The 14,735-nt window shown below is 42.4% G+C and overlaps 1 protein-coding gene across 3 annotated transcripts in view; it reads left to right on the top strand.

Moving 5' to 3' along the window:
* RNF123 (ring finger protein 123) overlaps nucleotides 1-14,735 on the top strand; it is a 1,600,675-nt gene that overhangs the window by 262,392 nt on the left and 1,323,548 nt on the right. The gene's annotated exons all lie outside the window — the stretch shown is intronic.

Below are 14,735 nucleotides of genomic sequence, written 5' to 3'. Positions count from 1 at the left end.
AGATCCCCCAGCTTTGAAAACCCTCCTGTTAGCACCAGTGATGCCCTTCTCTTCACAGGTGGTGGCGTCAGAGTGATTCGCGCTAGACAGCTTGTCTCTGACTTCTTGGATACTCTGTAAAATATTCAAACGTTTCTCCAAGTCAAATATATTTTCATCCGATATCTTCCCAGGATTATACAAGCCAGGTACATACATAGGAACTCTGAAGAGAACCTCGTATAGACTACGTCCTTCCAATATTCATCTAGGCAAGTTATTTAGTGCTCCTTGAACTCCATACAGATTATTGAACAATCGAAGACCTGAACTTAGTATCCTAGCAGTCAAAGCTTGGTTAATCATGCTGTTAACACGTTCAACAACACCATTCAATTCAGCTTTAAACGGATGGTTGAATTCCAGACAAACTCCCAGAGCAGACATTGAATCCCTATAAGCCTTGGATGCAAATGCAGGACTGTTATCTGAATGAAATTAATGAACTGCCCCAATTGCTACAAGACACTGCAAATCTTTTACTACTGCCCCAATCGCTACAAGACACTGCAAATCTTTTACTACTGCTGAAGCACTTGCATATCTCTGTGGCTAAATCCAGATTAATTGATTGCCACCAGTATGTACTTATATCAGTTGGCTTAGTAAAGGGGACACATGTGGTCCAAATAAAGCACCAAAATGGGATGTGGGAGATTGTAAGGGGAGATGGTGAGGGTCTTTTGACAGTGGAGGGTTTAATCTGCTAACAAATGTCACACTGCCTGACATAATCCCTAGTCTGTTTACTAAACAAAACAGTCTCTAGTAGCATTGCTGTAGTATTGCTGCGTTTGCATTAACTTCTGCCTGAGTAGATGCTAATCACTCATGGGCTTCTTTAATTAAATCTGATCTAGACAGATTGTAAGGTATTATCCTGTCTCCCACTATTGGTAGAGTGACAACAGGAATGTTAACGGAATTAAGGATGTACGAGCATCTGGGAGGATAACCGGCAGGAGGTTTTCCCAGCTTGCTTTGTTGTATTTATGGTTGTTAAGATATCTATGTTGAGCTTCAATTGAGATCTGGTTAGGAGTGCAACTCTAGCAGTCTGAATTGCAGCCTTAGAAGTTAAGTTGGATGTGCAGTCTCTTTAGCATGAATGCCATCACGCTGATGGCCCAAAGTGTGGCTCACATGGATCAGTAGAAGCTTACCTTGTAAAACCGCTAAATTTCCCCAAAGCTGTTTATTGTTTATGGGTTTTCCCTTTGAATCTTTGAATCTATTCAAAGGGCAATGCTGCAAGTCTGCGTTGTAACCTTGCACGCAGAAGGATGAGTTGCAAGTAAAAGAGCATTTAGCTCTCCATGCTTTGCAGTGCTGTCACCTAAGAGTGTGGTGTGGGTGCGCCAAGGATGCAGTCCACCATCTTTTGCTACACCTTGCGCAGCCACTCAGACTGTGGAGTATTTCTATTTTGTTCTTACCGCTGATTGGGGTAAGGCATCTGTGTAGAATACGCTCTGTTAAGACTCGATGGGCAAGGTAATTGGAGTTGGAGCAACATGTTGTTCATATTGGAGGAAAGCTTGTGTATGAAATGTGGGATCGTACTGAAACTCTACATCCACTGCACTAAAGAAGAGGCTCACTGCACTCACCTCGGGTGTAGTGCGCAAGTGTAGGAAAGTGGGGTATTATGTAGCGAGGCTGGTTAAGCGTGACTATGTAATACTTTCATGTTACCCCAAATAGGACCTTTGTATTCACACCAGTAAACCCCTAACTCAGTCCTGGTAGTGTGGCACAGAGCAGTCCGGCTTTACTAGAGGAACATGTGTTAAGCATTTCAGAGTACCAGAGATAAGTAATTGACACAACTTAAAAGAAATCTGACACCGATTTATAAAAATAGAGTAGATTTGTATATAATTGTAGACACCAAAACGAAGACAATCGGAAGAATATAACCAGAGTTATGGATTTTTAAAGCATAAACAAATAGGGGCATTTAACTCTTGCAAAACTATAATGTTGCGGTCAGTGAGAAACACACTAATGACACTTGCTCACTTGCAGGTTGAGCCCAATGCAAACCACTGAGGGTGTAAGATGATGCGGGTCCCAAGACGAGGCTCCGACAGCCAGTTGAATTTTATCTGGGTGCAGAGTTGTCCTGGCTGTCCCTGGTGCTGAACGTGGGAGCTGTGGGTGCTGATTTTACTGCTTTGATGGTGCTGGTGAGGAAACTGGTGCAAAAACTCAAAAACAGGGCCACAGAGGCGGCCGGTTGACAATGCTGCGAGGTTCCATTGAGGTGCAGCGTTGAACAAAGGTAGTGGTAGCTCGACTTTCCACCAATAAGCCTAGGTAGTAGAAGACACAGCTTTCGGGGACTTTGTGTAGTCCGGGGTAAAAGAGTAGCTGTCTGAAACTTGCTGGAGGTCAGGACTATGAATCCCGCAGTGCATTAGACCATTTATATTTGGGCAACTCCTCGGCGGGCCCGATGGCCAGTGGTTCTTTGTTTCTGGGTGTCGATTTGACTGTGGGTTACAGGGGATGAGTACCTCTAGTCCAAGGGAGTCTTTGGCTTACAGAGAGGTTACTCTTTCCTTTGGATCTGATCTCTGGTCCAGGACGATCCGTGGTCTTGCAGTTGCAGGGTGGTTGCCACAGTGCAGTTATTGTGCCTTTACTTTGTGCAGATCCTGAAGTCACAGGTCTCTTCTTTTCCTTGGTTGCAATTCAAGCAGATCTGAGGTTCTGGTGCCAGGGTTGGCCCTTAAATGTTAGATTTAAGGATGTTAGGGGTATGGGTGCAAGTAGCCAATGCGCTACTAGCCCCAGCAACTAATCTGCACCTGAGGTGGCCACATTTGGGGGGGTGTGCCACCTCTTCTACCCGGAACTCTCTATTCTGCCACTTTAAAAAATGGCAGAAGCCACCCTCTGCTGTATAGACCAGGTGGCCCTTTCCCAGGGTGTGACTAGCCTAATTGGGGGGTGTACGTTTTCACTTTTGGGAGGCAGCCTGGTTGCAGAGGCAGTGGGAGCTCTGAAGCTCCCCGCCAAGATGTGCCACTTCACTAGCCATCTTGTCTGGAAGGGAGGGGACTTCTCCTTCCCAGGCAGGATTTTGTTTCTGTCTGTTCAGTGTTCACACCTTTTGGCATGGGGTTAGATTCCTGACTTGACGGTAGCAGCTGCAGGCTGTCAGCTAGGGCACAGGAAAGGCTGGAGCAACCAGGTGGTCAACCTCTAAGGTAGCCACCTGGGTGTATGCCACATCAAATACGGCATGGGAATCATGTCAGGTTAGATAAGACAAATTGTTTGATAGCAAACATGACCCTTTTCAATGGGATCATGGTGGAACCGGCAACCTCAGGGTGTCCGAGTGCCAGCCCATAATAGCCTATGGCCCATTGAAAACTTATAGTAGCCCCTAATGGAAGGAGAGGCTACTATAGTGACATATAAGTTTGCACTTATATTTCCACACCTTCAATATAATGCACCCTGCCTCCTAGGCTCAGGAGGCATACCTTAGGGGTGACTGACATATATTAAAAATAGTGCTGTGACCTTGCCGCTCATGGTGAGGGCAAAGTCAAGTTGGAATAGTTTGCACTTTTCCTGCAGACGGCAGTGGCAGTCCTGCTATCAATCATTTACCTGGGTGACTCAGAGTTTTACAATCAGTGCTTCAGGCCCTGGTGACCCCTGTAACTCCCATGCGGTGGGTACTACTGGTAACTGAAACCAAGCGAAAAACGCTTGACCTAATGCGCACTGTTGCACTTCCAGCTGGAATGCTGCTATTTTTATTATAAACTTAAATTCTACAATCAATCAACAACATAATATTTAAATGATCAAAACCATCATAGTGTTATGACTTTCGTAGTTATTTACTTTGCGTTTCCAAAATTAAACATTTAATGACCAATTGTGAACATCATTGGATTACATGTCGAACATTTCATAATCATGACATTGACATTTAGAACATATTTTCACCGCCCGCCCTATGCATTTCGGGCCCCTTGGCCCTTCTTCAGGGGCTGTATCTAGAAGAGATCAGAACAAATCATATTGTAGATTGCGGTCCTTCGTTCATGTAGAGTATACAGTCTAAGGGTATTTAACATAATCAATCTGTGCACAACTGCTTATATACATGTAGTGAGGACAAAAAAGACTAAGAGAATATTGAAAAACAGGTTAAAAGTTTGCTGAACCATATGGTGATATGTGTGAAGGGTGAAGAATGAAAAAAAACTAGAGAAAAAGAAAACGAAAACATGAAGGCCTAGTACCTTACTCTGTACCTTTATGACCCGGGGTAAATTAATAAGCACCTGTGTATTGCACTCGTGATATTGTGGCTAACATTTCTCAACGGTTACTGACCTGGGTTCTTGTGTGAACCAGGAGTCGATACTGTCTCACTGAGCGTATTGTATTGAGGGCTGGTTCTGAAATTTAGACGTCGATGCGTGGTCAGTTCTCGGTTTATTACCGTACTGGTTACAAAAAGGAATTATTTAAAGAAAATTAAATGTAGGAGCCTGTCGTACCTATGTTTATGCGTGTTGCTCGTGGTCGTTCAGGAAAGATTGGCCGCGTTACATCTGACGCTGCTTCATTTGGTAGATCCTCGTGCTAAAGAATGCGGGGGACAGCATTCAGTAGTAGTAGCGTAAACGGAATTAGGTATTAACAGCTATATGAATGTGGCTTACCTAGTGTGTAGGAGATGTCTACGATAACCTCAACTGGAAAACGCCTAGGTTCTGACTGATTTCGGGATAACAAATCACGCATGCGCATGCGGTACATGTAGTTCCGATACTGAAAACGGACTCGGGTGAATGTTGCAAATTTTTAAGTGTGAACGCCCGCCATCTTGAGCTGGCGGTATGTCTACTGTAAGAATGTTCTACGGAGGATAAGGGTAGGAAAATGAGGGTTGGAAAAATGAGGGTTGGAAAAATAAAAATAGGATGAAAAGGTGTGAGAAAAATGTGTTGAGAAAGAAGTGTTAAGAAAAAAACAGTTATCGTTACAATACTTGTTACTATTAACATCATAAAGCATGTCTACGTATTTGCTTTCACAATCTTGCTGTACATATGGAATACAGATCGCACGGAGGCGACTCATGAGCAATAATTATAAGTAACATCCTAGATCTACTCGATCATTGATCCCTTTGGGATCTTGAGAATCTAGTTTCCTTATCCAAAAAACTTCCCTTTGAAGTAATGTTTTTGTTAGGTCCTTACCGGGGGTGGGCTTAACTACCTCAAGCACCTGGAATTTTAGCTGTGCTATAGTATGCCTATGGTTAATCCAATGTACCGCCAGGCTGCTGTTAGGATTGTTATTGCGTATAGTGCTTTTATGTTCTGATATACGTGTTTTTATTTTCCGTTCTGTTTTGCCCACATACAAAAGTCCGCAGGGACATTTTATGGCGTATATCAAATTCATGGAATTACAGTCTGCATTATGTCTGGTTTTAATGGTTTCCCCTGTGTGGGGGTGCTTCACATTGTCGCTTACTATTACGTTATTGCACTGTACGCAATTTTGGCATTTCCTAGTTCCTCGATAGGTTTCTTGAGGGTTCATTGTTGCTGATTTCAACATTTCTTTGATGTTTCTTGATCGTTTATATGCAAAAATTGGTCTTTCTTTGAATTGTCCTTGGAAGTCATTTTCATTATTTAGCAAATCCCAATGTTGATTAATACTCTTTTTGATCTCTCGGGAACTGGTGGAATATTTTGAAACAAAGACTAAACGTTTCTTCTCTGGTTTCGTTGTGGATAATAATAATGATTCCCTGTTTTTTTCTGCTACTTTGAGTTTGGTGTCCTCCAAGAGTGCCCCGGGATATTTTTTATCCAGGTATTTCTCTGTGATGATTTCCAAATTTTTCTCAAGTGATTGCGTGTCTGTGCATATCCTTTTGGCTCTTAGCATCTGTGAATATGGCAAGTTTTCAATTAAATTTCTTGGATGAAAGCTGTTATACATCAAAGCTGTATTCTTGTCTGTTGTTTTATGGTATACCTCAGTCTGAATTTCCATTTCATCGATTTTTACTAACACATCCAAAAAAGGAATCCTCTCGTTTTCTATGGTTTTAGTGAACTGCAAATTTTCATCCAGTGTGTTGAGTTGCAGTATCTTCTGTTCAAGCAGTTCTTTGCTGTTATGCCATATTAAGAAAATGTCGTCAATGTAACGACAATATAAGGTTACATTTTCCATCCATTCTTCATCTGCTAGTAAAAAGGTTTCTTCAAATTTCGCCATGTAGGTATTGGCATATGCAGGCGCTCCAGAAAATCCCATGGATGTTCCTTTATTCTGTAAAAAGAACTCGTTCTCATGTTTGAAATATCCGTGGTGAAGACAAAAATGTAAAAGTTCCAATAAGAAAACTTTATCGGCTCTCAGTTCATCTTGTTTTAATAAGGCCCATTCAACCGCTTCAATTCCTCCTGTGTGTGGAATGGAGGTGTACAGTGCTCTTACATCCAACGTACACATTATCATACCTTCTTTAAGTTGAACTGCAGCTAGTCTTTGTAAAAAGTGAGTCGTGTCTTTGGTGTACGAGTACCAGGTTTGTATGAAGGGTTGCAAAAAGTGATCAAGATATTTACCCAGCGGTTCGAAGATAGTGCCACACCCGGCGACTATGGGACGGAAAGGTGGTTTTTGAAGGTCTTTATGGATCTTCGGCAGCATGTATATGCTCGGTTGTTTGGGGTGCTGCACTGTTAGGAATTGTCTTGTTTTAGTTGAAATCCATTTCATGTTTTCTGCCTAATCCAATATTTGGTTGAGGGTTTTTTTCAAATCATCGATCGGATCTTTGTCCAATTTAAGATAAATTTCTGTATCATGAATGTGCTCTTTTATACTATTATCATAGAACTTCTGATTCATGACAACAATGGCTCCTCCTTTGTCAGCTCTCTCAATCCGAATGTTTGAATTTTCAGCTAGGTCTTTCAAAGCTTGTCTTTCTTGTTTGGAGAAATTCATGGGTTTCTTTTTCCATGTGTTGATTTTCTTTATGTCATTCAATACTAATCTTTCGAATGCATCTAGTATCTTATGCGATGTCGGGGCTATGAAGGTGGATTTAGGTTTAAATTCCTCCAGTTCTGGTTCGTCTCTGATTGTTCCTGAGTCCGGAATGTTCATAAAGAAGTGTCTCAAGCGTAATACTCTCATAAATTTAAAGAAATCAATCTCAGTCTCTAGTTGGTTAGTGTGATATGTCGGTACGTAGTTGAAACCTTTGTTCAGCGCTTTGATTTGGTGATTACTGATAACCTGAGTGGAAATGTTCACAACTATGTTTGTTTTGTACTCCTCAGGTTTGGTTTTGTTGTTTCTTTTGCCTCGCCTTGTTTTCCTTTTGGTTTCCCTGGTGGTTGGCTTGAATCCCCGTCCTGTTGAGAAAAAGACGTTTTGCTGCTTGATGCTCCTCCTGTACTGGATTCTACTGCTGCTCCAGTAGTTTTCTCTGTGGTTTCTGTGGTGGGAGGTGCTCTCGTGGTGCGGGTTTCACTTTCTGAGGTTACACTTTCCTGGGATGAAGTATTGGTCGTTTTTTTGAAATATGTTCTCCTTTGGGCGTACACTTCTGCCCACGTATACACCGCATTCAACTTATAATCTAAGGTGTCACGTTTGTACTTCCTTAGTTTGCCTTCTTGAATGTCTTTGGTGTATACATCTAGTCTTACGTTCATATCTTCTAGAAATTTTGACCAATCTAATGGATCCATCCGACTTTCAAGATCAGTTTCAATCAAAGCAATCTCTTCGGTAATTTCTTTAATAACAACTGACAATTCTTCAATCAGTAGAAGTAGCAGATCTAGAGAACACTTATTTAATACAGCGTACCATTTGTCCATAAAGTCCTTTTTTGTGTGAAACCTGAATAACATTGGCTTAATGGGCATCCTCAATCCTCTCGGGATTCTTTTGGCTCGGTGGTATTGCACCAGAGTTGACGCGTGCAGTCGTTGATTCAGTTGTCTTTTTGTCAAGAATTCTAATTGTTTTAGTTGTTGAGGAAGACTGCTTCCCTGCACGTTGAAGGAACGTATATCTTCTATTAGTGAATATATTTCTTTGGCCTGGTCATTAGTATTTGCCAAAGTGGTCGCTCTATTATCTGTTAAACCGGTGATGGCATCGAATGACATTTTGGTTTTAGTGAACATTTTCTTAATATGGCATAACAGCAAAGAACTGCTTGAACAGAAGATACTGCAACTCAACACACTGGATGAAAATTTGCAGTTCACTAAAACCATAGAAAACGAGAGGATTCCTTTTTTGGATGTGTTAGTAAAAATCGATGAAATGGAAATTCAGACTGAGGTATACCATAAAAACAACAGACAAGAGTACAGCTTTGATGTATAACTGCTTTCATCCAAGAAATTTAATTGAAAACTTGCTATATTCACAGATGCTAAGAGCCAAAAGGATATGCACAGACACGCAATCACTTGAGAAAAATTTGGAAATCATCACAGAGAAATACCTGGATAAAAAATATCCCGGGGCACTCTTGGAGGACACCAAACTCAAAGTAGCAGAAAAAACCAGGGAATCATTATTATTATCCACAACGAAACCAGAGAAGAAACGTTTAGTCTTTGTTTCAAAATATTCCACCAGTTCCCGAGAGATCAAAAAGAGTATTAATCAACATTGGGATATGCTAAGTAATGAAAATGACTTCCAAGGACAATTCAAAGAAAGACCCGTTTTTGCATATAAACGATCAAGAAACATCAAAGAAATGTTGAAATCAGCAACAATGAACCCTCAAGAAACCTATCGAGGAACTAGGAAATGCCAAAATTGCGTACAGTGCAATAACGTAATAGTAAGCGACAATGTGAAGCACCCCCACACAGGGGAAACCATTAAAACCAGACATAATGCAGACTGTAATTCCATGAATTTAATATACGCCATAAAATGTCCCTGCGGACTTTTGTATGTGGGCAAAACAGAACGGAAAAGAAAAACACGTATATCAGAACATAAAAGCACTATACGCAATAACAATCCTAACAGCAGCCTGGCGGTACATTGGACTAACCATAGGCACACTATAGCACAGCTAAAATTCCAGGTGCTTGAGGTAGTTAAGCCCACCCCCGGTAAGGACCTAACAAAAACATTACTTCAAAGGGAAGTTTTTTGGATAAGGAAACTAGATTCTCAAGATCCCAAAGGGATCAATGATCGAGTAGATCTAGGATGTTACTTATAATTATTGCTCATGAGTCGCCTCCGTGCGATCTGTATTCCATATGTACAGCAAGATTGTGAAAGCAAATACGTAGACATGCTTTATGATGTTAATAGTAACAAGTATTGTAACGATAACTGTTTTTTTCTTAACACTTCTTTCTCAACACATTTTTCTCACACCTTTTCATCCTATTTTTATTTTTCCAACCCTCATTTTTCCAACCCTCATTTTCCTACCCTTATCCTCCGTAGAACATTCTTACAGTAGACATACCGCCAGCTCAAGATGGCGGGCGTTCACACTTAAAAATTTGCAACATTCACCCGAGTCCGTTTTCAGTATCGGAACTACATGTACCGCATGCGCATGCGTGATTTGTTATCCCGAAATCAGTCAGAACCTAGGCGTTTTCCAGTTGAGGTTATCGTAGACATCTCCTACACACTAGGTAAGCCACATTCATATAGCTGTTAAAACCTAATTCTGTTTACGCTACTACTACTGAATGCTGTCCCCCGCATTCTTTAGCACGAGGATCTACCAAATGAAGCGGCGTCAGATGTAACGCGGCCAATCTTTCCTGAACGACCACGAGCAACACGCATAAACATAGGTACGACAGGCTCCTACATTTAATTTTCTTTAAATAATTCCATTTTGTAACCAGTACGGTAATAAACCGAGAACTGACCACGCATCGACGTCTAAATTTCAGAACCAGCCCTCACAATACAATACGCTCAGTGAGACAGTATCGACTCCTGGTTCACACAAGAACCCAGGTCAGTAACCGTTGAGAAATGTTAGCCACAATATCACGAGTGCAATACAGAGGTGCTTATTAATTTACCCCGGGTCATAAGGGTACAGAGTAAGGTACTAGGCCTTCATGTTTTCGTTTTCTTTTTCTCTAGTTTTTTTTCATTCTTCACCCTTCACACATATCACCATATGGTTCAGCAAACTTTTAACCTGTTTTTCAATATTCTCTTAGTCTTTTTTGTCCTCACTACATGTATATAAGCAGTTGTGCACAGATTGATTATGTTAAATACCCTTAGACTGTATACTCTACATGAACGAAGGACCGCAATCTACAATATGATTTGTTCTGATCTCTTCTAGATACAGCCCCTGAAGAAGGGCCAAGGGGCCCGAAATGCATAGGGCGGGCGGTGAAAATATGTTCTAAATGTCAATGACATGTAATCCAATGATGTTCACAATTGGTCATTAAATGTTTAATTTTGGAAACGCAAAGTAAATAACTATGAAAGTCATAACACTATGATGGTTTTGATCATTTAAAAATTATGTTGTTGATTGATTGTAGAATTTAAGTTTATAATAAAAATAGCAGCATTCCAGCTGGAAGTGCAACAGTGCGCATTAGGTCAAGCGTTTTTCGCTTGGTTTCAGTTAGTATTGTAGAAGCACGATAGGGACATCGTGCCAACCCATGCAGCACGCATAATAAAAATAAGGTTAATTGAGCTAAACCACTAGAACATAAGGTGTGCCCAGCCTTTACTACACATGTGGGTACTACTGGTACCACTTATCAGGGACTTATAAGGGGGTTTAAAGTCCGTGCCAATTGGGGATACTAATTCACATGTATCATATTTTAGGGAGTGACAACTGGCACTGGGGACTGGATAGCCAACTTCAGTGCACTTTCAGAGTCATAACCATTAGCATTGGGGAAAAAAGTCCGGGGGTGACCATACAAAAAGGACACTTTCCTACAGCAAGCATTAGGAATGCTTGCCTTGGTGGTCACCTTTAGTGCTGGTATGCGAGAAACAACAATAATATGTTTTCCCTGTGCCAAAGGGCACTTCTTAAGAAAAGCTGTTTGCAAAACTGTAAGGATTTTTCAATGGAAGCAAAACCTGATTTGGCTAAAGAAAACAAGTGAGTCTTGTAGGCAGTAGGAACGGTCTGCCCCTCAATTTATGCAACACAGGAATTACCATAGTGACTGTGTATGACTCTGATAATTAGTTTGGTCTTATTGTCCCTAGTCTGTAAACATTTCGTCTCAAGCATGTTTGCTTGAAGGGTATGCAAGATATCAGTGTGCATACTTGTCAAACATTTACTGAAAACGTGGGTGAAATTACGTCATACAGGGGCTTTACATTCTGAGCATTGTGAGACAAGTAAGTACATCCAAAGTTAAGAAATCCTAGCAGGGATTGCAACTTCTTCAGTGTGTCAGGAGGCTGCAAGGTAGCACACTTCTCACGAAAGTCTTTAGCTAGACCCTTCCCCCTCACTGGATAACTCCTATCCTAAGATGGTCACCGTCAGCTAGGCAACCTTCAATATGATTATTATTTTTTATTGTGATGTTAAAATGGTAGCAACTCTGTCCACCCGAGTAAGATGTAGATCTAAATCATCATCAGTAAGATAGATATTATCAATCTATTACAATACCTTGCGATCTGGTTGTAAGATTTAATGATGTGCACTGAGAACAAGCTAGGATGGTTCTTATAGCCAATAGGCAAGCACCAAAATGAGAACTGTACCCCGTCGAAACTAAACGCGGTTCATAACTCACTTTCAGCAGCTATATTTTGACTGAAGAACCCATTGGAAATATCCAGGAGGCCTACATTTCCACAAATATTTTTTGTAGATCCATTTCACGACCTTGAACTGGAACCACTCCCAGTCTCTGAAATATAGCCAGAACCAAAACTTCTCCCTTAATGTTACTTATGATGATAAAGGAACCTGTAGAGAAGTACCCCATTAACTTCATTCCTAAGTCTAGAGCTAGAGCAGCTCCATGCTCATTTTGTACCTGCTTCAGTGCATCAGGGAGAACTGCCAGTGATGGTGTACTGTACGTGACAGTATAAATGCATGCAAAGATGCTTCCCCAGGCATTACCCTCCTCTAAAGGTAGCACCATCCCAAGAGGAAGACACATAGTCAGTGTTAGATCTGGCATCTTTTAACTTTGCGACCTCCTGGTTTTGACTCTGTTTTTGCTAGTTTAATGTCTGCACACTTTCTCACTGCTTTTCAGTGTTAAAGTGCAAGTGCTTCTGTTGTAAATTGTATTCTAGATTGGTGTTTCCTTGATTGGCATATTTGATTTACTGGTAAGTCACTAGTAAAGGAGTGCCAGGGCTTGTAAATCAAATGCTACTAGTGGGCATGCAGCACTGATTGTGCTACCCACATTAGTAGCACTGTGAAGGTTTCTCAGACCTGCCACTGCAGTGTCTCCGTGCAGTTTTTACTGCAATGTCGACTTGGCGAGTGCACCCACTTGCCAAGCCCTAACCTTCCCTTTCATTACATGTAAGTCACCCCTAAGGTAGTCCCAAGGTACCCCAATGGGAAGGGTGCAGTGTAAATGAAAAGTGGGGCATGTACTGGTGTGTGTGAAATGTTCTGATAGTGAAATACAGTGTATTTTGTTTTCACTACTTGACAGGCTATCTGACCCTATAATAGAATGGGAGATAGTTTGTAACATCTTACAAGTTTAACTTCTCACTGGGACGAAATAGAGTTTAGTATGTCTGAACTCAGAATGTAAAGATGCATCTTTCAGTAAAGATGATTTTTATATTGTGTGGTTGAAAATTTCACTTTTAGAAAGTAGGCATTTTCTTACTTAACCAACTTGTGTGCCTCTGCTGGGTTGTGGACTGCTTGTCTGGCTTTGGAGTGACAGATGCTGGGGATGTGGATTTACTGTAGACAGCCACTGGGAGGATGAGGTGTGTCCTGCCTTTCCTGGATGAGTTGGGCTGGGCTGAATAGACCTGGGCTGCATTTAGAGTAGTTGGAGGAGATTTCCTTGCACTTAATAGGCCTGGTCTGCCTAACACAATGCTGTCTCCATCTCCTGCCAGGAAGCTGGACCCGAGTGCATAGAACTGGTTTGGACTAAACACAGAGACTCTCTGCCACAAGAGAACAAAGGAAAAGGCTGTATAAATATTAGGGCTCAGACACCAGAGATTTAGAACTCGTTTGGACTCTGAAAACTGCCAAGAAGAAGACATGGAGAATCTGAGGAGGAACTACCACTGGAGAAGTGTGGCTCACCGATTAGAGCGGCAGACCCTGAGGCAGAGGTCTGGCCCGGGACCAGGGTTCAATTCCCGACGCGGCAGGGTCTTGGGCTCAATGTCCACGGACTCGATAATTCTCGCCTAGATGCCTACTCTAATCATGGGTCCCACTCTGCAACTCTGGGCAATAGCTTGCTTAATCTCCACAACGGCCCCGAAAGCGCTAGGATGCCTGGCCTCACCTTGGAGGTGCCCAGTAAGTGGGCATCTCACAGGGAAAGCCAGGAAGGGTTCCACAGCGGTATACAGCGCCAAGATACCTTTCAGGTGATAGTGCGCTTTACAAGTATACCCACATTTACATTTACATATTGTGTGCTTTGCTGTGTTGTCCTGCAGTATCTGCTTCTGTCTTGGGCCGAGAAAGGACTGGACTGAACTTTCTGCAACTTCTTTGTTTGAGTTTCTTCAAGGGCTTGAAGTAGAGCTTGCCCCCTGTTCAAGAAGTCTTAGGAACATCAAAGAATTCAAGTTCATCTGCTACCAGCGCTGGGAACTGTGTGTTTTGTGCTGCAACAGAAGAAAAAGCAACACAACCCCGCTGCCAGCTTTTTGTCCTGAAGGCACAGCAGAGGGCACCGCTCCACTTCACACCGCAACCCAGGTTTTACCGACGGCGACGTTCAACACTGCCACTGAGCCGCTGCTTGCACCACGACCTGTGGGCACCGCACATTGCACTGACGTGCTTCACGCTACCTTGGTATCCCTGACGATGATGCTCCATGCTGAGATCGACGTCATTGCTCGCACCGTGGTTAGAGTGCACCGCTCGTAAGTTACATGAGCGATACAAAAGGGGGTGGTGATGGACGGAGCATCTGAATCAATCACTCACACCCAGTCAAAAGATCTGGGTTTAATCCATCACCGTTCTTTAGCCCACTCTGCCACCCCAGTTCAGACATGGCTATATGCAAATCAGTCTGACCCTGTGCCTCATGGGAACAGTCCAGCCCGAACTGCCAAGCCATGTCTTCCCTGGACCGGAAACAAGCTTCAGAGGACCGGTTTCTGGCATTCCAGCCGTCTTCAGCCCGGCTTGCTTGAATCCAGTGGCAAAGTGAGCAAGGGACTCACGTCTGAGCATACCCTGCCACACTTATGGCGGCCATAAACGGTACAAAAGGGGGTGGTGATGGACGGAGCATCTGAATCAATCAAACACTCACACCCAGTCAAAAGATCTGGGTTTAATCCATCACCGTTCTTTAGCCCACTCTGCCACCCCAGTTCAGACATGGCTATATGCAAATCAGTCTGACCCAGTGCCTCATGACCTCTATGTGAACCGCCTCAAGCCTCACTTCCGGTCCGAAAATGAGCGT

This window comes from Lissotriton helveticus, chromosome 9, assembly GCF_964261635.1.
Source record: "Lissotriton helveticus chromosome 9, aLisHel1.1, whole genome shotgun sequence".
NCBI lineage: Eukaryota > Metazoa > Chordata > Amphibia > Caudata > Salamandridae > Lissotriton > Lissotriton helveticus.
Note: the sequence above shows the minus strand (reverse complement) of the source record. Positions and strands in the feature narration are given on the sequence as shown.